This window comes from Eubalaena glacialis, chromosome 3 (genome assembly GCF_028564815.1).
Source record: "Eubalaena glacialis isolate mEubGla1 chromosome 3, mEubGla1.1.hap2.+ XY, whole genome shotgun sequence".
NCBI lineage: Eukaryota > Metazoa > Chordata > Mammalia > Artiodactyla > Balaenidae > Eubalaena > Eubalaena glacialis.
In genome coordinates, this window is record NC_083718.1 from 155,887,533 (window position 1) to 155,910,994 (window position 23,462).

Consider the following 23,462-nt stretch of genomic DNA (forward strand, 5'->3'; position numbering starts at 1 on the left):
TCCAAGGTCACAAACTCTGGTCAAAGAGGCTTAAGGGTGCACAGTACCAGGCCTCCCATCTCTGGTTGCATCAATAGGAGTATCATCATCAGAACAAGGGAGTGATGGTCTCACCAGGCCCCACATGGAGTTCAAGATCAAGGTTAATGAGCAAATGATAAAGTGGGTCACAACCAAGAAGGAAAGGTTCTCAAAGCCATGTCCTGGGAAAAACTGATGAAGGAGGAAGGGCTGTCTTCCCCAGAGAAGGGAAGTCATGAAAGATGGGGTTAATGTCTGGAAAATGCAGAAGACTTTCAGAGGAGAGGAGAGCAGATAGGCTTAATGAGTGTCAGAGAACAGAGATAAAAACATTATGGCACCCAATAGGTACTTGACAAATATTACTGAATAAAATCCTGAGGAGACAGAATATAAGAAAGAACTTTCTAACAGACAGAGCCACCTCAAGAGAGAGAGAACTCCTTGTCACTGGAGGCTTATAGGCAGAATTCCCATGTTTGATGAACAGGAAGTCAGATGAGTCAGAAAAAACAGACTTGTTACCTCCTTGCTCAGAAAGCCATACCTTCATTAATACAGCCTCAATTATATTTCCTTGCTCTGGCATTGTCAGCTTATACTGAGCTTGGGTACCACTATGACCTCCAGATTCTTTTTATACAAAGAACTCTGAAACAGACCCCATCACCGTACACTCAGGCAGTCACTTTTCAAACTCATGTTTTCAAACACTGAACCTGTAAAATCTGGTTCTGTCAACCAGCATCTCCACTATCCCTTCCACCTCCATGAAATTAACGGCTGAGAGTAGCCTACGCAGCCCCAGCTGAGGGCAGAGCCTTGCAGCACCTCACTGGAGACCTTTCTTGGATACAGCCTTTCAAGCCCTGAAAGACAAAGAGGGAGAGAACCACTCTGAAACAATCTGACAACTGCAAATTGTTGGTTTTAGAAGGCTGCTGTCCATTTGGCACTGAGTGGCCTGAGTCCCGAGGCTGGCTCTCAGAAGACATTGGAGGCAGACAGGAAGGGAAGTCAGAAAGACAGCCGGGGCACCGAGCCTCCCACTAGGGACCCCAAGAAAATATTGGTGGGGCATGTGATCAGTCTCCATGGTCCTCAGAAGTCCTGGCCAGACAAAGACATATTGTGGCTCTGCACAGTGGGATCAAGGGCTGTGGGCCACCCAGGCCTTCCATCCAGGCAGCCTGGGAAGGCAGTGCTGGAACTCACAGGGTACCAGCGGGGCCCTACTCACTGCTCCCTCCTGCAGGAAGCTGCCTTTCCAAACAGCTAGGGCCTCATCACGCTACGTGCACGTGCGTGCACACGACACCAAGGCCACCCAGGGTCTGGAAGGAGAGCCTCAGAGGAGAAGGTCAGGCTCACCGTGGACTCTGCTAAGAGGTATTGAGGGCAAAGGACCCATCACCATGCGAGAGGCAAAGGCTGAGCTCCCAGGCCCACTCCCTGTTAACACGCTGGGAGACCCCAGTTGGGCCATCTGACCTCACTGGGCCTCCTCTTCACCGCTCCTCAAGGAGGGAAAGTCAAGGCTGGGAGGGACCCCACAAATCTTGGAGTCCCATGCCCTTGATTCATAGGCAGGAAGACTGAGCCCAAAAAGTCAATGGCAGATGTGGGACTGGAGCTCAGTGCCTGGCCCCAGCCCTGGCCCACTCTTTCCACCACACTGTGCTGCCTCTCCAAGCCTGCACAGAGTAGGTCATCACCTCTAAAACTCTAGAATCCTGCAGCCCAGAGAGGGTTTGTTAGCTTCCTCGGGCTGCCATAATAGAATACCACTAACTAGGAGGAGGCTTAAGTGACAGAAATTTATTGTCTCACACCTCTGGAGGCTACAAGTCCAAGATCAAGGTGTCAGGGTTGGCTCCTTCTCAGGGCTGTGAGCAAGAAGGTGTTCATGCCTCTCTCCTAGTTTCTGGGGGTCTGCTGACAACCTGGGACATTCCTTGGCTTGTAGAAGCCAATCCTCCAGTCTCTGCCTTCACCTTCACATGGCATTCTCCCTACATGGGTGTCTACCTCCTAGTTTCCCCTTTTATAAGAATGTCAGTCATGATGGATTAGGGCCCACCCTAAAGACTTCATTTTCACTTAATTACCCCCATAAAGACCCTATCTCCAAATAACGTCACATGCTGAAGTCTGACATGGTGGGAAAAGGAGCCACTTGGAGGCAGGGAAGCAAGGGCGCCAAATCAAAACCTGCAGGCGCCACCCTGGGGGGCAGAGGAGGTGCATCTGTGCTGACCTCCATCAGGAGGGTGGGGTCTGTCACAGTGCTACCCCGCGTCCCCCCACAGAGTCCCAGGACTGGCTGTTCCAGCCTCTGACACACACACATACACACAGACACACACACACACCCCCAAGGACCCCACCTCACCTCCTGGGTTCCAAAATGCCACTTTCCTGCCGCCAAGGGGACAGAAACACCGGCTTCCTCACTGACTCTTCAAACAAGCCCATTCGCTCATTCTTGGAGTCATTCACTTCCTCCTTCCTTCCTTCCCTCACACATCTACACATTCATTCATTCGTTACACATTTGCCCAATTCATTCATCTTCAAATTAATTCAGATTATTTACTTGCCAATCCATGCATTCATTCATTCATGCTACTCACTGATTTGAACATGAAATCCATTTTATTTATAACTTCAGTAAACATTTGTAGTAAGTGCCTACTATGTGCCAGACACTATCCGAGGTTCAAGGGACACAGAAGGAAACAAGACAGATAAAGTCTCTTCTCTCCGAGCTTCCGTTCTAGAGGAGGAATCCAGACAAACATTTCAAACACCGTGAACACAATGAAGAAAAGTCTTCCAGGTAAAAGGGATTGAGACTGACCAGGGTGAGAAGGCTCCTTTGGCTGGAGGAGGCCCCTCTCTGGGAAAGCTTCTCTGAGAGGTACCAGTCAGAAAAGTACTGTACTTGCCCATGTAAAAACCCGGGGGAAGAGCATACCTGGCAGTGGGAACAGCAAGTATGGAGGCCCTGAGACGGGTGGCGCATCCGTCAGCATCCCAACAGGAAATAGGTCGCACACTCAAAACACGGGGATTCAAGGAGGGTTTCTTTGCAGAGGAGCTACCGTGAAAGGAGAGGATGTGGGGAAACACAGGAACACAGCAGAAGCCGGAGCCAGGGGCGGCAGAACTGTTAACCACTCTAAAAGGAAGAAGGGGCAGTGGTGCTGGAACTTAGAGGCAGCTCCCTGAGACAAGGGATGGCCTTTGGTCAGGGACACAGCCAGCCCAGGGAGAGAGCCTGTAGGGAGAGAGCCTCAGGAATAAACACCCAGACCCTGCTCTGCTCGCTCCCTCTGATCTCCTGCAGGTGCCTCCCAGGGACCAAACCCAGCTGGAGGCCAGAATGCAAGGGAAGCACTGATGGACCGCACACAGGTCAGCCTCGGACACAGAGAGCATCTGGGGGGGCGTGCAGAGGGCACCGGCCCAGGGGTCAGAGCCAGCCAGTGTGGCTGGGCTGAGGTAAGGACCTGGGATTTTATTCTGCCTGCAATGGGAGGCCGCCGGAGGGGTTCAGCAGGGGCATGGTAGGGGCAGGCTACTCTTTTAGGAGCTCTCCTGGCAACTATATGGGAAGGTCCTCCATTCATTCAGGAGATGCTCCCGTGCGGTCACACACCTGCTTGCTCACTCTCTCCTTCCTTCCTCTGCTCCCCTCTCCCAGCCCTCCATTTCAGCCAACCTGGCCCTGCTCAGTCCCCTGTGCTAGGCCCAGACCAGGCCCCACCTGTCCACTGAGGTAGATGTAGAGAGGCACAGACCTGGCCTCACCCTCCAGATGCTGCCATCTGACAGCAACAACCAGGCCCCTGGTGACTTCTAACACATGGTAGAGACTGGAAAGCACCTGAAGGGACCCCCAGCTGCGGAGGGATGGGGGAAGGGCTGAGATGGCTGGGCTGCTTCCTGCTGGGAGGCACAGGCTCTAAGCCAAGACACAGGGTTTCTGCCACCCACTTGCTGTGTGACCCTGGGCAAGGTGGACAGCACCTCTGAGTCTTTGAAACAAGGGTGCTAATTTCTACCCTCCCATCCCTCAGGCCTGCGCCAGAAAACCCACCTTGCACTCTCTCTCCTCCATGCCTCTGCCCCCATCAGCCAGCTGAGTGCAGAGGACTCTAGCCCCCTAGGGGAGGGCTCCTCTGCCCCCCCCCCCATTCTTGGGTGGTGTCTCAGTTTGGGCTGCTATAACAAATTACCATAGACTGGGTGGCTGAAACAACAGAAATGTATCTCACAGTTCTGGAGGCTGGGAAATCCAAGATTAGGGTGCCAGCCCGGTCGGGTTCTGTGAGCACCCTCTTCCTGGCTTGCAGACAGGACCTTCTCCCTGTGTCCTCACATGGCGGGAGTGGGGCGGGGAAGCCAGCTCCCTGGTGTCTCTTAGAAGAGCACTAATCCCATCATGAGGGCTCCACCCTCATGACCAAATCATCTCCCAAAGGCCCCAACGCCTGATACCATCCCATTGGGGGTTAGGGTTTCAACATATGATCGGCGGTGGAGGGGGGGGGGACACAAACATGCAGTCCATAACAGGTGGGGAGGTGACAGTTGTAGGAAATGTTCCACCTGACTCTGTCCCAGAAAGCCTGTGCAGCCCCTCTTCCTCCCTAGAATTCTGATGGTGCTGCTGGACAAACCTGGGCCAGTGCCCTCCCCACTCTGGGCTGAAACTCCTACCTTAAAGTGCAGGGCAGGTGATGGATAACCTCTAAAGGCCACACCAGCTCTGCTCCTCCCTGTCTGGCATCCACTAATCATTCCCTGAGCACCAACTCTCTGCCTGCTCTGGGTGGCAGAGATATGGAGACACCACAGGCTGGTGAGGTGGGAATTCAATAGAGGACACAAGGATGAGGTACTGTTAGAGCAAAGAAGACATACTGACAGACTGCTTAGGGATTAGAGAAGCCTTCCCAGAGGAGGGACATTTAGGCAGGGCCTTGAAGGATGAGTAGAAGTTTGCCAACATCATAGAAAAAATAAGAATTTTTCTATAGCACCTTGTTCACTTCCAGTGTCTCATTTGGCCTTCCGGACTCCTGACTCAGCAAGCAAGGATTTAGAATACGTAAATGTTTAGCTCTGGAAGTCTCTTTAGATATTATTCTCGTTTTCTGATTGAGATGATTGGGGCCCAGAGAAGGAAATGGACTTTCCCAAGGTCACACAGCAGGGGATAAGTGAGCAGATCCTGAAATCTGAGTCTCTGGCGTTGTTCCTGCCAGGACAACTCACTCACCCCCTTTTCCTTTTCCAACTGCCATCTGGCCTGACCAACTGTCCCGTCCCTCCCAGCCAGACTCAAGACAAGTTTTATAGGGAGGTAACTGATTGGGGGCGGTGGGGGGGGAGTAGATGGGAGAGTTTAACCCCACAATGTTTTCATACTTGAGATCTGAAAACACGATTTCCCCGGCAAAGAAGCTTAGCGTTAAGCGGAAAATCGGCTTGGAAGGATGTGATATCATTTATAACAGTACATTAAATGCAAGCTGAGAACCTGATATATTTTAGGAACATTCAGCACACTCTAGACTAATAAACATTTTACAGTATTATTGCACATGTTCATTTTGCTTTGTACAAATAATCATTCCCTTCACATCTAATAAGTCTGTTTGACACATAAGTGGTCTTGGGCAAACACCTCGGAGGGTCTTGTTTTTCTGTGCATTGATCATGCATTTGTGCAGCCCGCCGGGACAGTGACTAATGATTTTGAGGGCTTAAACGTCCACACACACCGTCTTTGTCTCCCTGCCTGTTGTCATATAAATGTAAAATAATTTCATTTTGGCCCTAGAATGTATTGTTTTTCATGTATGAAAAATGCCTGCCCCTTCCCTGCCTGGCGTGGCATCAATCAGTTTAAAACAATATTTGGAGGAGCCCTGGTCTGCAGGTCCTTCAGCGAGCTCTCGCGTCCCCGGGTGACGGGCCCAAGAGCACCACTTACTGGGGAATTTCCAAACAAACCTGCCGCCACCACTGTGTCAACCCAGAAGCCTCCTCTCTCTGCGAGGTGAGCTTGAGTCCTGCCCCTCTGAGGCTCAGAGAACCAAAATTTGCTACCGACAGCCTTCTCCCTTCTCCTTCTTTCTCCTTCTTTCTTCTCAAGAGCCTTCACGGAGGTCTCTGGTGCTGCTGTGCTAGGAGCTGAGGGATGAACACAACGTGGTCCGGGCCTCCAAGAACTTAGAATCAGGGCAGGGCCACCACTAGCTCGAATAACTCCTGTGTGGGAAATGGAAAAAGGGGCCCCCTCTTGGTGGGCTCAGCCACTTGACCCTATCACTTGAAGCTGGTGCCTTCATATGAATTAGAAAAAAAACCACTCTTTCCTCTGGGCAGAGGCAGCCCCCATCAGGGTACATCCCTCAGCTGGGTATTCTTGTGCAGTGTGCAACCTAAACAACTGTACTTAGAGGCCACCCTGGTGGAGTGGAGGTGGTCAGTGGGCAACAGACACCCCAAAACAATGCTATGAATACATGTCCCATAGAAAGACAAGCTATTGGGAGTGGAAGCCCAGAAGGAGGACAGTGGACAGGGTAGGAAGCTTCATGGAGGAAGTGACCTTTGAGTTTGGCCTTGAAGAAAAAGTAGGAAGTGACAGGCAAAGAAGGGGAGCAACAGCCCCCACCCTTGAACAGAGGGAAGAGCCTGCCCACACAGACATGAAGCCAAGGAAGCTGGCCATTTTGAGAGACTGGGCATAAGGAGAAAAAAAAGAAGTAGGGAAGGGCAAGACAAGAAGTGGGTGTTTGTTGAGTGAATAAGTGGCTGGATGAAGGGATGTATGGACAGACAGATGGACGTGTGGATGGATGGAGAGGAGACAGAGATTATATTAAGAAGTCTGGGATTTCTGGGCTGACCTACTAAGAAATTTATGCTTTATTCCACAAGCACTGGGATTGAGGAGCTCCTAACGGCTCTTTGGGAGCAGATGACACATTCAGAACTGTATTTCAGACAACCCCTCTGACCAAAATGAACTGGGGAAAATAAGTCTGGGTACTGAAGGGGATCTCCCTGGCGCTCAACTAGAACGACAATTTGGAGTTGTCTTGCAAAGAAAAGGAAAGGAAGAAAAGTAATGTTTATTGAGCATCAGCATCCTTTATATAAAGGATATATCCCCAACGAGCCATGGGAAAATGAGCTCAGAAAAGTGATTTGTCCGAGGTTACCTGTCTGTGAAGAGTCAAGAGTTGGCCCCCATTTGCCCACCTCCACAGTTTGTGCCTCATGCACGTCTGGCTGGTGGGATGGGCTGAAATTGAGCCTCCTCAGCCCTCTGGCCCAAGGAGCCCAGCCTTTGTGAGCACTCACTCACATCTGGTGCCAGCCGCGAAGTACACGCCACACTGGCTCTGTGGGGCCTCCATCTGCACTTCCTCCCTGTCTCCTGCCCACTTTTTCCAGAAGAACCTGGAGCAGATTCACAGGTCCAGAGATCTGGACTGGGCTCTAGCTCTGACCTCTCTCCTACCCACTCTACCACCCCTACCACACATAGTTGGCAAAACTATGGGCCTTTGCACATGCTCTTCCTTCTGCATGACTCCTTCACTCCTTCTCTGACTAGCTAAGGCTCCTTGTCCTTGAAGGCCAGCTTTAGTGTCCTCTCCTCCAGGAAGCCTTCTCTGAGTCCCATGGCTGGTTTAGGGCCTGCTCTGTGTTGCTACAACTTCTGAATTTTCTCCAGATGGCACTTAGATGTTTACATTTTATGGTCTATTTGCATCATCTTTGTCTATCCTCTTGTGGGCTGTTGGGGAGCAGGGAATATATTTGATTCATCCCTGGGTCCTCAGCTCCCGGCACAGGGCTTGGCCCAGAGTAGAATCAGAGTGCTTTGGAAAGACAGATAAGAGGTTGGATAGATGGATGGACGGATGGATGGATGGATGGATGGATGGACAGACAAACAGCTTCTCTCCCTTAAGGGAAATAAACTTTGGAACTTGATTGCCCCACCTCTAGGAAGAATCTCCTGACCTGGAAAAAAAAAAAATTCAGTTTTAACAACTGAGGCTCTTGATGGCCCAGAATGACTGAAGATAACAAATTATAGGTGCATAGACCTGCAAATCTTGACTCATTCAACTTCACTGAGGTGAAGGCCAGATGAGGTACATTATTATGCAGGCTGGGGTTCTAGGAGAACTCCAGCTTGCAGTAATCAGGTCACAGAGAGTCTTGTGCACAGATTTAAGAGGTTTGACCTTTATCATGAGGCTGATGGGGAGTGGATGGAGGGTTCTCTGGCATCAAAAGGAGCCATCAACATCTCTTGAGTCCCCTAAGTGAAGATGAGATTGACGAGCCAGAGGCATTGACCTTAGGTATCCCTCCCTGTCTATTCTGCAAAGGCTGATCAGAAAAAAACAGAATGTTCCCTAGAATGCAGGTCCCCATTCTGAGGCAGAGATGAGTATTGTCAGGTGACTGGGACCAGCATCCAGACCACCCAAAAAATTACCCCAAATTCCCATCTTCTATTCTCCTCCAGCTCCCTGTAGTTCTCTAGCCCCTCTAACTCCACTTGGACACAGACAGACATGCTGTGTCCACGAGGGCCGGGAAACACGTGGTCTTAGAGATAGATCCTTCTCCCACCTGCTCCAGCCTCCAAGCAGGTAGAGATGGATGGCCATTAGCAGGTACCACATAACTGAGGGCCAATCATATAAGCCCTTTCTAAGTATTTATTGAATATCCATGGATCAATCAGGATTTGATCAGAGAAGCAGAACCAGCAGATGATACATAGAATGAGAAGTTTATTAGAGGGATTTGATCTTATGCAGTTGTGGGAATGGTTAGATATTCTGCAGGCTTCCGTTTCTGGTCTTGAACCTGAAGTCCACAAGGCAGGCAGTGAGGAAAGGTAGATAACGTGAAATAGAAGGAAGCACAAACTGGAACCACAAGGATTCTCACCACTCTAAGCCTCTAACTTTGAGGACTAGATGTTCTCCAGGAGAAGCTGGTACCCTTTGTCATGGAGCTGCATACACACCGGGCCCCCCAGGATTCAGGGAAGCTGAAGGAGGAGATGGGGTAAGAGCTTGGGGCCTTGGCTGCTGCCCCATGCCAACAAGGTGAGGCAGCAGAGAAGCGACAAAGAGCGTGACCTCAGGCCCATCACTGACCTTCCCAGCACAAAAGGAACATGGCTGCTGCTTTACTGCCACATTCCAGATCTCAAGCAAAAGATTTCTGCCTGCAGCCCTTGCTAACCTAGAACTATGCAGGGAAGGGAATTCTGGGAAACAGAGTTCCAGCTTAGCTGAGCTGACACAATAGAAACCACCAAACCTGCTGGGAACTAGTCAGTGGAGGCCTAGCAGAGAGAAATCAGGGTCCCTGCCATCACACAGTTTAATCTCATGACAAAGACAAGTTTTAAAACGCCACAGTCTGATCCATGTTACGGTAAGGCACACAGTTATTGATAGTCTACCATGGAGAAGCCGTGCATTACTTAGGATTACATTCATACCCAAAATAACGGTGGCTGAATCAGATTAAAGTTTCTATCTGACTTCCAGAACAGGCTGATATGATGGCTCCTACACGGTCTGGGACCTGGGTTCCTTCCGTCTGGTTGCTACACCATGTATGGCTTCGTTCTCTTGCTGTCACTTCATGATCCAAGACGTCTGCTGGCTGCTGCTATGACTATTAGGTCACAATCCCAAGCATCAGAGAGGAGGAAGAGAAGGGGATGCACATGCCCACCCTCTTTCAGGACGCTTCCTGGTAGTTCCACATGTAACTGCAGTTAATTGACCAGAACTTCATTACACAGCCATACCTAGCTGCAAGGGAGACTGGAAAATGTCGTCTATTCTAGCTGGCCGTGTGCTCAACTAAAAATTGGAAGTTCTATTCCTTGGAAATAATAGGGAGAAAGCGGGTGCAGTGGGTCAAAGAGAAATTTCTACCTCCGGTGATATACAACAGTGGTCAATATCTCAGATTCTGGAGTCAGACAACCCTGAATTCCATTCCTAGCTCTGCCACTTTCTAGCTGTGTGATACTGAACAAAGCAATTGCCTTCTCTGAGTCCCCATTTCTAAACACATGGGATCCTTATCATCACATACAAGCCAGTATCCTAAGCACTTTTCATGGATTGTTATTCTTAATCCTTACAATGAACCTATGAGTTAAGTAGTAATATTATCCCCATTTTACAGATGAGGAAACTGAGGCTCAGAGAACTGAAATAACTTGCCCGAGGTTATGTTCATTCATAAGCACATACTTAGCGGTTGCCTGCTAGTGCCAGGCTCTGTGCTGGACTCTGCAGATACAGGCAGAAGTCAGAAGCTGGGACCTAGAGGTCCCAGCTCCTCTAGGACTCCCAGACTGCCCCCATGGCACACGTGCAAGGTTTGGGGGCCAGCTATAGGGAAAGGATAGCAAAATATTTCTTTGTTTTGCTTCTTCCCAGAGCTCCCAGCCTGTGCCCACAATTGTTCAAGAGCATCTTTCAAGCCCAAACTCAGGCATAAACTGCTCACAGAGAGGCTGGCTGGAGCAAGAAGAAGCCAGTCAGTCCAACAGTCACTCAACAGCAGCTCCTGGGCAGACTTAGAACAGCATGCTGAAAACAGCATTAGTGACAGCAAGCCCACAGATACCAGCCTGGACTCGTGGTCACAGAGCACTTTCACATCCACTACTGCATAAGATCCTCCTTTTGTAGATGAGAAAACTGAACTCACTTGCCCAGGATGACACAGGAAGTAGTCTAGAAAGCAGAGCCAGAAGTATGGGAATGCCGGGTCTATGTGAGAAATGGCACACAGCTTAAGTGGCCGTGCACTGGCTGGGGCAAGGAGGTGCACACAGAGGCCATTAAAGAGTTTGATTTCTTCCGGACGGCAGCAGAGAGCCGACCTCAGGGGTGGGTAACGCCTGCTGGGAACCCTGCCGTGGGGACCTCACATAAGGGGGGCTTTGGCAAAAACAATCAAAATGTTTGAGCCCCACTTCTTAGCACCTCAGCAGACTGGCTTGAGCCCTCCCACTCACAGGCCTCAGCGTGCCCATCTATGGCCAGATGGCCCCTCGGTGACCATGAGAAGTTGAGATGCCACTCCCCAGGACTCAGTGTCCCCTTCTGGAGAGTACTTCCTTCCCCTTGGTCCCATCATGGGGCACACAAAGGCAGTCACACCACACTCTGCACACAGTAGCCCTTGTTCTAAACCAGGCCTGCCACCCAGCCTAGTGCCGATGCTTCGCCAGGAGGTACCAGGAGCCGGGAGGAGGGGGCTAGACAGACCTGGCATTCCAGTCCTGGCCCTGGAGTTCTCACCTGCAGAAAGGGCTAACAGCAAGTACCACTCAGGGTGGCTATGGCGAGTAAATGAGACCATCTCCAAAAAATGCCAAGCCTAGTGCCAGGCACACGAAATGCCCTCTGTAAATGGGGCTTCCCTCCTCTCCCCCTGCTTTCCCCAGAAGAAGAGTCTCGAATGGGCAGTATTCAGCAGGGATCAGCCCCATTGGTGGTCCCACAATGGTTGAAGCCAAAGAAAAGGGACTTTTCCAAGCTCGCAGAGAGTGATGCAGGCCCACCCAGACCTAGCACTCAGGTCCTCTGACACCCACTCAGGGACCCCTGTCCTGACCATGATTCGGGGACCAGGGAGGTTGTGGGGAGCTGAGCTCTTGGAGCTGGGACCTACAAAGTGGGGGTTAGGGTCTCATTCTGCCCTGATGAACAGCCGAGAAAGCCACCCAGCCACGTCCCCGTCACATCTCTACCGCCTGTTGCTTTGAGGAGCAACTGTACTATTTGTGATTTCTGACATTCGCCCCCTCCCCAAGTCCCCACCCCTTTCCTGTTTGGCCTGTGAATTGGAAAGGGCTATAAACAGGCGAGAGCGGGCTCCTCGCCCCCGGGGCGGGCCTGTCAGCCAGCCAAGGGAAAGGTAGGACCCAGGGGACCCCCGCTCCCACCCTCCCCACGCAGCCCAGCTGAGCAGCTTGTAAAGATAGGATTTGTTTGTTTTTTTGGATCTGGCTCAGGATCTGGCTGAGGCCGGACCCTTTGGGGAAAAGCAACTTTTAAATAAATGCTTCAAGATTGTGCAAACATTTCAGTAGTATTGGAGGCCTGGCGTTCTGGGTCAGGGAGGGAAAAAAATACCCGTCAATCACTTTAGAGATGAAAACCTGATAGCAGAGCAGTTGGTGAGGACTGGGGCTTGGGTTGCAAATCTCAGCTGTGGCTGGCTGGGACCAACTACACTTAAGCCCTCTCTCCAAAAATCATTTGCATGTTAATCAATAGAGCAGCCTGTCTGACAGGCACAGAGAACACCAGCAGCTTACAATACGACGTGTGTGATGCGTGCAGAAAGGACGGGACTCCGAGGCACACAGAACTGGACGTAAGCCCTGGCTCTGCCGCTGATCAGCTCTGTAGTCTTGGGTTAGTTATTTAGCTTGACTGAGCCTCGGTTTTCTCGGTGGTAAAATGGGGTTATAACATCAATCTCATCAAGATGCTGTGAGAATTAACTAAAAATACAGATTGCGACATAAAACCTGACCCAAAGCAAGAGCCCAGGGATAAATCATGACGATATCATGAGCGGCCGTTTATCAAGCCTTTTCTATGAGTGGAGACTTGCAGACATTTTCAGCCATCCTCGAAGCATGCCCCGCTTGGCCAGGCATTCCACACGCTTACTCTCTGCGCCCATTCCCAGACAGTTCTCTCTTGGCCAAGAGTGGGGCTCAACCCCTGACCTCAGGAGTTCAGGGTCCTGAAACAAAGAAGCTCCGAGCTGACAGACCATGAGAGAAATGTGTACACAGCCTGGAATAGGGAGAGAGAGAGATGGTCCTGAGCAGAGAATCCAGCCAGCTTCTGTGGAGAGGGGAGATTTGATCCAGGTTTTGAAGGATGAGTAAAATATCCCCAGGCAGGCACTGGGGAAAAGCTTTCCAGATGGAGAGACTGGCTCAAGCAAAGGCTCTGAAGCAAGCCCTGTATGCAGAAAGTTAGGCTGTACAGAAGGGGGGCATTTGGGAAAGAACACTGGCAAAGTCAGGTTGACGTCAAAGTGTGAAGAATTCTGCACTGAGAGGGTCCAGCTCGGTTTCCGGGGCCATGGGATGTCTCTTCCTGCTCCCTGGGTCTCCTCCTGACAGCTGTGTAACTAAGGCAGTCAACCAATCTCTCTGTATCTATATATCCCTATCATCCCTTCCAGACCTGCCTCAAAGGGCTCCCTCCTGGAGGTGAGAAAGTTCTGAGAAGGTTAAAGTGCTCCACCAACACTGGGTACCATTGTTTTACATGTGCACACACAGACATACACATCCATGTAAGTGCATATGCGTACACACGCACATAAACACACACACGTGCACAGGCTCAGGGATCAGAGAGTCTTGGCTTCAAATCCCAGCTTTTCCATTTGCTGCTGCAGGACTCTGAGCTAGGCATGTATCTATTGCATATAAAGAGCCAGTTCGATGCCTGGCGTGTAGTAGGCACACACGACACGGTTATCATCCGTCACATCGACAAACTCAAACTGTTTCTACTTTAAGAAGAAACTACCACCCAATAGGGTCAATTCAAGAGACTGTGAGGCCCAGGGATCAGCCCCCTAGCCCCTCATCGTACATATGGGGAAACTGAGGTTCAGAAAGGAAGTGAGCATAACCAGCTTGGAAGCGGGGGGCAGAGGAGCTCTTGGAGAAAAGCTTTCCTGGAATGCCCAGCCATTGTGCTGAGCCTTGCTTGGAGAGTGAGCAGGACTCCATGGGCAGGTCCAGGCGGGAAGGGCACATCAAGCAGAGGGAACAGCATGAGCAAGTGCCCAGATGTCACTGATGAACTTGGAGAAAGACAAGTCACCTGGTCCGTCAGGGTCTGTGCTGGAGTGTGCCAGAGATGGAGCTGGGAGATGGGAGCAGGTCCTCGAGTCCAGGCAGGGAGGGTCCTGTGGGGCCTGTTTGGGAAGCTGGACGTTCTTGAGAGCAATAGGGAGCCCTGAAGGGCAGCAGCATCAGGTCAGCATTTTAGGAAGTGTCCTACAGGGCAAGAAGCAAGACTGTGGGCTTAACCCAGGTGCAGGCTTAACCCAGGGCCAGGCCAGGAGAGACGGGGAGAAGTGGGTGGATATGAGAGACACTGAGGAGATACAACAAGACTCCTCAAAGAGCATTTACTTTCTAGAGGAGAAAAAAGAGATGGAGACAGAGTAGACATAGAAGTAGACACTGCTCATGACTTTAAATCTGTCTAACCCAAGCACAAAGAGCCATCTTTAACTCAGCGGACCGTAGCTATGGGATTTTCAGCAGAGGAGAGTACTCAGAACAGAGGGGGCTTCCTGACGCCCCACCCTCACACCCAGCTGCTGCCCCACCTACAAAGCCCTCCAAAACGTCCCATCCCCATAAGCCTGCCCACCCTCCCCTCCGTCCCAGTGAGTAAGGCAAAGGCCACAGGCCCAGTCAAGGAGACCCACAAGACAGGGTGGAGGAAAAAGCCCAGCTCCCTTGGCGGGGAGGGGGTTAGACAAATCATATGGCAGTAGCCCAACGTTCTCCATCTTTATCTCCTTCCGCCTTTCTTCCTGTCTCCTCTGGCTCCATGCCCAGGGCTGCCCTCAGCCTCTTACTAAGTGCCTTGGAGCCAGTCCCTCACCTCTCTGACCCTCAGTCTCCTCCTCTGTGAAGGGGAAGTAATAGTACTTAGCAAGCAAGGCTGCTGAAATTATTGGCGGGTGCCATGCCCAGAGGGGCTGCTCAAAGGTCATCAGATCCCTTCTCAATAAATGATTCCATTTTTTCCATGTGTGTGATGCTGCCCTTTCCAATTTACAAATCCCTTTCATTGATTTCAGCACAACAACACTGGGAGATGAATATTATGGGGCAAAGGGCTCTCTCGCACTGACAGGGGCCAATCAGGATTTGAACCCGGGGCCCCAGCACTCTCCAGCCTACCTCTCCCCAGTCAGTCTGTTCTTCCGCATCCCGCTGTCTCCGCCTTCCCTGGCTTCCGCCCCGGCCCCCAGCCCCCAGCCCCACTGCCCCCCGCCCCGACCCCTACCCCTCTCCTCCCTCCTCCTCCTCCCTCCTCCCCTCCTCCCCCACCTTCTTCCCCTCCCCTTCCTCCTCGGCGCCGCCCCCTCCTCCTCAGCGTCCTCGGAGCCCAAATACGCGACACCTGGAGCAATAGCAGCCGCCCCGCGGCCTGGGCCTCATTACGGGCCGGCCCTTATCGCGGCGTGCATCACATTATTTCATTTCAAAGAATCCGCAGAGAAACCCGTCCCCGGCCGACAACAGAAAGTAAAAACACAGCTGACTCCCATTAGGGCCCTCTCACAGGCTCCGCGTGAGGTAATGAAATATGGAAGCGGTGAGATATGTAATGCTTTATTAAGCGGTCTCAGCTACAACGGCGTGCATGCCAATTACGCCTGCAGGCTACCGCCCGCCCCCGGCCGCCGGACCACCCAGCGCGCGCCCGGCCCGCGCCCCGGCCGCCGGATCGTGGGGAAGGAGGGAGGGAGGAGCGAGGGGAGGAAGGGGGAAGAGGCACGGAAGAAGGGTAGGACGACGGGGGAAGGAGGGGGAGGGTGGCGAGGAAGAAGAGGAATACAGAGGAAGGGCCGGGACAGCGGCCGGTGCCCAGCGCCATCTCTGGCTAATGGAAAGTAGCAAGGCATCCTTTGGGCCCTGAGAGAGCCAGACCTATTCTCTCCACCAGAGCAGTGGGGCCCTGGGAATCTCAGAGTGACCGGAGGAAAATTGAGAGGTCTCAGATTCCTAGAAGACAGGAAAGGGAATGGCCAAAACTAAGGCTCAGAGAGGGAAAGACACTTAAGAGGGTCACACAGATGAATCCTGGGCAAGATTGGAGGGAGGCCCAGCCTCCTGTTTCCTAAAGTAAGTAGATTCCATTCTACCAAACTGCCTTTTCTTTTCCCTCTAATGATGTCTAAATGGCAAAGTCAGGCTTCATTGTGTGGATGAGAAATACGTTCTTTTTTTACATCTGACTCTCTAACATCCCTGAAATCCTCTGCTCTTTCTAACTGGCCCTATATTTTACAACCTTTGCACAGTTTTCTGAGCCTGCCACTGCCATGACTAGGCTGTCTACCCTCTCTGAGAATCAGTTTCCTCATCTGTATAATGGGGATAACAAACCCCATCTCCCTAGGTTATGGTACAGGTGAAATGAGAAAATGCAGAGTGCGTAGTCCAGTCTGCAATGACACCTGCAGTATTTAGTACTACAATGAGCTTGTCCTGTCAGTCATTCAACAAATGACTCCCGAGTACCCACCTGGTGCCAGGGAACGTGCTCGCTGATGTCCTTCCATGGAAAAGGCAAGCAAGGTAATCCGACCCCCTTCAGGAAGCTCTGGTAAAGGTTCAGCTGCAGAGAGGGAAGTGAAAATTACTGGCTAATACGGAATTTGGGATTACCTGGGGATTTGCATTATCCATTCCAGGAGTTCTCAGCCATTATTCTACCTCAATACAAACAAAGCGATGGTTCACTGCCTCAGGAGGGTCCAGAGTGAGAGGCTGCAGCAGGTAACCCAGGCTACATGCCCTGGTGCACACTCAAGGCCCCAGGCCTATTCCAGACGCCCAGGGAAACACTGCACAAGGCAGGGAGTGGAGAGCATTATTTTGGAGAGGTGACGTGGAATTCCCCTGGGTTTCTTAAAAAGAAAAAGAAAAATCATTTGCAAACTTGGGTTCTTTCATTGGTTTTTAGCAGCAAATTTCATGTGAATCCAGCATACAGATTCCCAAGTTAAGATCTGATGGAGGGAGTTTGCCATCAGTGCCCCCAACTCCCATGTGACCTCACTCTCTACGGCCTCCCATCTTCTCAGATGCGTGGTGCTTTCCTGCCACCTACCTCCCTCTACCAGGAGAGAGGGAGAATACACTGACGCATACTTAGGCAGTGGTCCCCTCATGCCAGGCACTAGAGTAAGTTTTATATATATAAAATATATTGCAGATATTATAGATAAATTATAATATAGATAATTAGACATATAGATATATATAGTAGATATTATAGATAATAATGAAATATTAGAAATATCATAAATAAAATAAAATAATGCTTATTTAATCTTTACAGAAACCCTTTAAGGTCAGTGCTTATCATTTTTCAGATGAGGAAACTGGACCCCAGAGAAGTGAACTGACTTGTTGAAGGTCAACAGCTAGGAAATGGCAGGCAATCCAGGCAGTTTGGTTCAAAACTCCACACTGTTGATCACCATACAATCTGGAATTCAGGGACTTCCCTGGTGGTGCAGTGGTTAAGAATCCGCCTGCCAATGCAGGGGACACGAGTTAAATCCCTGGTCCAGGAAGATCCCACGTGCTGTGGAGCAAATAAGCCCGTGTGCCACAACTGCTGAGCCTGCTCTCTAGAGCCCACGAGCCACAACTACTGAGCCCGCGTGCCACAACTACTGAAGCCTGCGCCCCTAGAGCCCGTGCCCCGCAGCAAGAGAAGCCACTGCAATGAGAAGCCTGATCACCGCAACGAAGAGTAGCCCCCGCTCGCCTCAACTAGAGAAAGCCCGCACACAGCAACGAAGACCCAACGCAGCCAAAAATAAATTAATTAAATAATTTTTTAAAAATCTGGAACTCACAGGGAGAAGGCAAGGATGAGGGCAACTTAAGGGATATGATTAATAGCACTAATATTTCTACAAAAATAGAGCTGCTATTACACACTTACTTAATTCTTGCAACACTATTGTGAGATACGTTTCATTGCCTCCTTTTACAGCTGAGGAAACTGAACCCCAGAGGAAAAGGCCCTTGCCCAAGTTTATCCAGCAGGTCAGTGCAGAGCCGTAGTTAGAACCCCGGTCTGACGACCAAGTTAGTATTCCCTCACTCTTCCAAACCACCTCTTAGACTCCCCACTAGCAGACTCCTCACCGCCAGAAAAGAGCATTTTAAGAAGACCAGAAGAAGGAATAACAATGCCTAAATGGCAAAGCTCAGACATTACTGTGCAGATGAGAAACATGTTCTCTTTTTCACATCTGACTTTCTAACATCCCTTAAATCTGCCCCACAACTGACCCTGCATATTTACCCAAGAACACCTCATTTATTCAGTGAACATGAACAGAGCTCCTACTCTGGCTGCGTGCTGAGGAAACAAAAATGAAACACTCATGTTCCCTGCCTTGGGAGGGCTCACAATCTGGCAAGGGGAAAACGGCAGCTGAACCAATAATAAGGGTATAAAGCCGTGACGGAGATGCCTGTTACACACAGAACATCAGGCAGATCTTCCCAGAAGGTCAAGGTAGGTCTCAGTAGACGTGATGTTTGTGCAGAGTCTTGTGAGGTGGATAAAAGGAGTTACCTTGGAGGAGAAAGAACTGAGAAACCTGCCTATGAAAAGTATGGAGCACTGGATATCCAGAACTCCTTCAAGGAACTGCTAATAATTTTTAGGGCCCACTGAGCAGGACAGGTGTTAACTAGAGTGATAAGAGAGCACCAGAGGTTTTGTTAAGTTAAATTATTTAAATCAGTGAGAAGGCAGGGTACTCATTGGTCCCTTGGTAATTGTTTTTTATTTAAATCTTGCTCCTAATACAATTTCTCCACATTATTCATACTCTCTTAGAACAGAAAGGTCCAGACCTCTGTTTTCATCCTACAGGTGACATTACCCCCATTTTATAGCTGAGGCTCTGAGAAGTCATTTACATCAGGTGGGAAAAAAGATGACTTTCACTTAGCAAGCACTTAGTATGTGCTGGGTGCTGTACTAAGCACTTTATATACATTTATCTTGCTTGATCCTCAAAAATACCCTTGAGATAGTTTCCTAAAACTTGCTAACTTCTTTCACATTTCATGTTTCTGGACATGCTATTTCTTCTGCCTTATAAGTATTCCTCTGTTTTTACCTGCTACACTGTTTAGGCTTCAGACTAATACGCTTTAGATAAGAGAGCCAGCAATACAGTGGTTCAAACAGGATAGAAGTTTATGTCTCTCTCATGCAATGGTTTGGAGATAGGCATGTGATCCAAGGTGAATGAGGCAGCTGTGCTCTCCAAGGTCATCCAGGGACCCAGGTTCCTTCTGTTTTGTTGCTCTGCCATCCCTTCATGGCCCAAACTCATCTACCCACACCATGTCCTGATTCCAGCCATGGGAAGCAATTTCACTGGGAGGGGTATTTCTATTATTAAGAGGAAGAGGAGAAAAACAGAACTGGGAAAACAAGCAGCATACTCTGCCATCCCTACTTGTCCTTTATCATCCAGTTTGCACGGTGCCGCCTCTGCAAAGCCTTCCTGAATCTCTTCCCAAGAAGAATTCATCATCCCCTCCTCTGTGCTTCTACAGCCCCTTGTATCAATACTTGTTGCTTTATACTCCCCAGTTTACAAGCCTGATCCCCTCACTTGTAAATAATAAGCACTATAAGTACTGAGCACTTGCTACGTCCTAGGCACTGTGCTAGCAAGTTTTATGCATTAAGTCATTTAATCTTCCCACAACCCTGGGGATTTCCTCCTCTGTGAAATGGGCATAACAGGGATACTAACCTCATAGGGTTGCTGTGAGGATTAAAAGGACAGGTATTGAGATAGGTACTGAGTACATGCTCAATAAAGAGTAGCTACTAGTATTGTGTAAATACAGATTGATACATGTACCAATGTAAGGGGTTAGTCCAGTTATAAATTATGCTCCCTGCCCTACACAGCTCACAGCTGAACTGGGAACGTTAACCTCATGCCAGCGTGTGTAGGCACCTAGAGGTACACAGTCCAAGGGTTCTTGGTAAGGTGAGAATTGCTCTACAAATATAAAATGCCTAAGTCATGGAAGGCACTACTTTATCCCCCTCCCCTCAAGTGAGAAAGCTAACTTACCCCAGGCCACACAGCTGGTAAGTGCCAGAACCATGACTCAAACCAGACTTATTTTAGTGGGTGAGGGTGGGCAGTGTTTGGCTAGATAAGTGCCATGAATCTGTGACACTTGATAGACCACGTGGAGAAAGTCCAGACGCTTAGGCCATACACGACACTGCCACTACCTAGTGGCAGCAATGAGTATTGCAGTCATAGCATCTCATTCACTCAAATGAGGCAGAAGTATCCCAAGTATCAATTTTGAACTGTTTTAATATATTAGATATAATCAAGATCTTTTCAAAACATTTGGTTTTCTCTCTCTTATCAACAAACTATATCAGGTCATTTCCATTGTTCTTAGCTACTCGCATTTCCTAATTTGTTCTTCTTTACCCTTTAGAATTTCTGAAATCAGAATGTGTGTTATAATAATGGGTCAGCCTCCAAGAGGAGGAACAAGTTGTCAGGTAGTTGTCAGGTTTATGCAGTGTTACTTCAGATGTGTGATTTACAATGAAAGAGTTCGTTATTAACTTAAATTTGGATCCCTAATTACTGCTTTAAATGTCTTCAAAAAGATTTCATAGTGATACAAAGAAAAAGTTACTGTTTATGCAAGAAATGGCCTGCCACCCACCAGTCAGTGCAGTTACTGGCAGTAACAATTGCCCAGTCTTCCCAAATACATCAGAGAATTTTCTGAGTGGCGTGAGGTGGATCTGACAAATTGGTCCATCAAGTCCTATAACGCAGACACTAAACACCTACCTGTCAAAAGCTTCCAGCTAACTTTCAAGAAAAGCTGTTACACCTCCAGCAATATGCAGTGCAGTTTGTGGAGAGAGGAGGGGTACTGTGTGTTTATCCGAAGCAGAAATCCACATGAAACACCAATAGTCTTCAATATGTCTCAAGATGATACTGTTAATCTTTTAAAAATTAAGTTCACTTACATGAGATGCAAAAAAGCAGCACCATCACCATGACATTCTGCATAATTATTGATGACCTAAAGGGGAGCTACAGCATATCGTATAGACGTCCCAGGGTACACTCAAACATTGACTGTGATCCTGAAAAACAGAGGGAGCGCTTGTAGGCACAACTGTGTGCTCTCAGCTGTTTTTCTTAATTATGTACCTATAATGTGGCAGTTCTGCCCCCAACCCAAAGTGGACTTAAATCATTCGGGCATCTTACATGGAGCACTGTCTTAGTATCAAGAAGCTCCAGTTTTCCCTTGACTCTATGCCACTCTTTATAGAGGTGTGACATGTGTCGCCTGTTCTGACACTCTTTTCTAGCATTATGTTGTCCCACCATGACATGAGAATGATAACATTGGGTTGGCCAAAAAGTTCGTTCGTGTTTTTCATAAGATGGTATGGAAAAACCCGAGCGAACTTTTTGGCCAACCCAAACTGTCAATGATAGCAATGTAGGTTTGTATAGCGCTTTAGAGTTTCCAAAGTCCTCACGCGTATTTGCTCAGGTCATTCTCACAACTGCTCCAGAAGGCAGTCCTTTTTTACTGATGGGGAAATGGGGCTCAGAGAGCTGAGCTGACCTAGGTCACACAGCATGACTGAACCCTCCTCCTCCCCTCTCATCCCTTCTCCTTCATCCACCACCCTGCCAACTTCCTTTCTCTCTCCCTTCAGCCTTTCTCTGTTTCCTTTCTCTCTCCACACATCTCTGCTTCCCTGTCTCTGTTTCTCTCCATCCCTGTCTTAGTTTATTTTTCTTTCCTTCCCTCTCTTTTTTTCTCTTTATCCCCATATCTCTCTGTCTTTTGTCTCATTACCTCTTTAATTTTCTGTCTTTTTTTAGTTTCCCTCTGTTTTTAACCATCTTACTGCCTCTCTCTTCTCCCTCCTTCTGTTTTCTCTCCTTCCCTCCCCTCTCTCCCACTCCTTTTCCTCCTCCCCTCCCTCCCCTGGTTTCTTAGAGCCTGAAGATGACAGTTTTCTCTCCTACAGGCCAGCATCTCTCTCCTCTGAGGAAGAAGTGAATGGAGCATAGGGTAGCAATGAGAAGGCATCTTGGCCTTTGTCGCCCCCTAGAGTCTGTTCATTTTGCCCGATCTTCCTGCCCCACACTGATCCCCTTCAGCCCCAGCCGGCTGTCCCGGAACAGGGATTCCTGGGGAGAACCCAGCCAGGACCAGTCTCCACATATCTTGCCTGTGTCTGTCTGAAAAGACCAAGTTAAATGGAAAGTTCTGTGCATCTTGACAGGGAAAGTAAAACTAATGCCAAATTTGGAATTCCTAGATGTGGATTGGATCCTGGCTCTGTCAGTTACCAGCTTTATGACTTTAGGCCACCACCTTGTCCTTCTGAACCTGCGTTCCTCACCCACGAGGTGGGTTACCTTGCAAGGGCTGTTGTCAGGGATTAATTAAGGCCGTGATGGTGAAAACACCTGCCATATTACGGGTGCTCAGTTAAGTGTTGATTTAGATTCAGAGTCTCACAAAAGGGAGGCTGCTCAAGAGTGAGGAAGTGGAGAAGGAAGGGGTGTTTAGTACAGGAGCCCCATGTGCTGTAATTGCAAAAAGTGGCCACAAATTCTTCCCCAGCCTTCAGGAGATGGAGTCTGTTTCCTTGCCCCCTGAACATGAGTTGGCTTTGTGATTTACTTTGGCCAAAGGCTGTTAGCAAATGTGATGCAAGCAGAGGCTTAAAAAGCACTTACACATCGGGACTTGGCCTCTCTTGCTGCTCTGGGAAGCCTGGGAGTGCCCCCAAGTGAAGAATCCCCGGCCATCAGCCAACCAGCCACCCACCCACCAGGCATGTAAGTAAGGCCATCTCTGCCATATGATCACAGATGCGTGAGTGTCTTCATTATTTATTGCTGCATAACAAGTTACCCCCAAAGAAGCTTAAAACCACATTTATTATCTCACTCAGTTTCTGAGGGTTGGGAGTCTGGGAGCAGCTTAGCTGGAATGGGAATCTGGGGGCTGGCAAGAGCAGGGGAAACCGAGTCAGCACCGGCCACACCCTGCCTGCTATGGAGCCCCCTGGTGCAGCCCCGGCTCGACACACAGGCAAGCCTTCTTCCCTCCCAGGGAACTGAACATCAGGACCCGGAGGGTCCTCGGCCGTGAGCCTCCCCAAGCCCTCATTAAACAAATGGGGAAGCTTGCCCAAAATCACACCACAAACCTGCAGCAGCAACAGGATTAACGCCAGCACTTCTGCTCCCTGCCCTGGGCTTGTTTCTTTGCAATATATAAAGAGCACATCGCAACCCTGGTGACACTTTTGTTCAAAACTGAATGGATTTTAAAATATTGCCCTTCTGGGACTCCAAGACCAGCCCAGGGCAACAAGGAAAAACTAGCGAGAACAGGAAGGAGAGAGAACTTATTACCTGATTACTTCTCCTTCACCCCGCCCTCCTGCCCCTTCTCCCTGCCCCTTGCAACCCAGGATGCCTGCCTC

General features: G+C 49.6%; 1 long non-coding RNA gene across 7 annotated transcripts in view; it reads right to left on the reverse strand.

Annotated features, from left to right (window-relative positions):
* LOC133088603 (uncharacterized) overlaps positions 1–23,462 on the reverse strand; it is a 165,823-nt gene that overhangs the window by 70,054 nt on the left and 72,307 nt on the right. For 6 of the 7 annotated variants that reach the window (XR_009700532.1, XR_009700528.1, XR_009700527.1 and 3 more), the window contains one exon: positions 16,419–16,511. This is a non-coding gene — a long non-coding RNA (uncharacterized LOC133088603). Of the gene's footprint in view, positions 1–15,583; positions 15,896–16,418; positions 16,512–23,462 lie in introns of those variants that run through there. The other variant, XR_009700530.1, reaches the window with a different exon arrangement.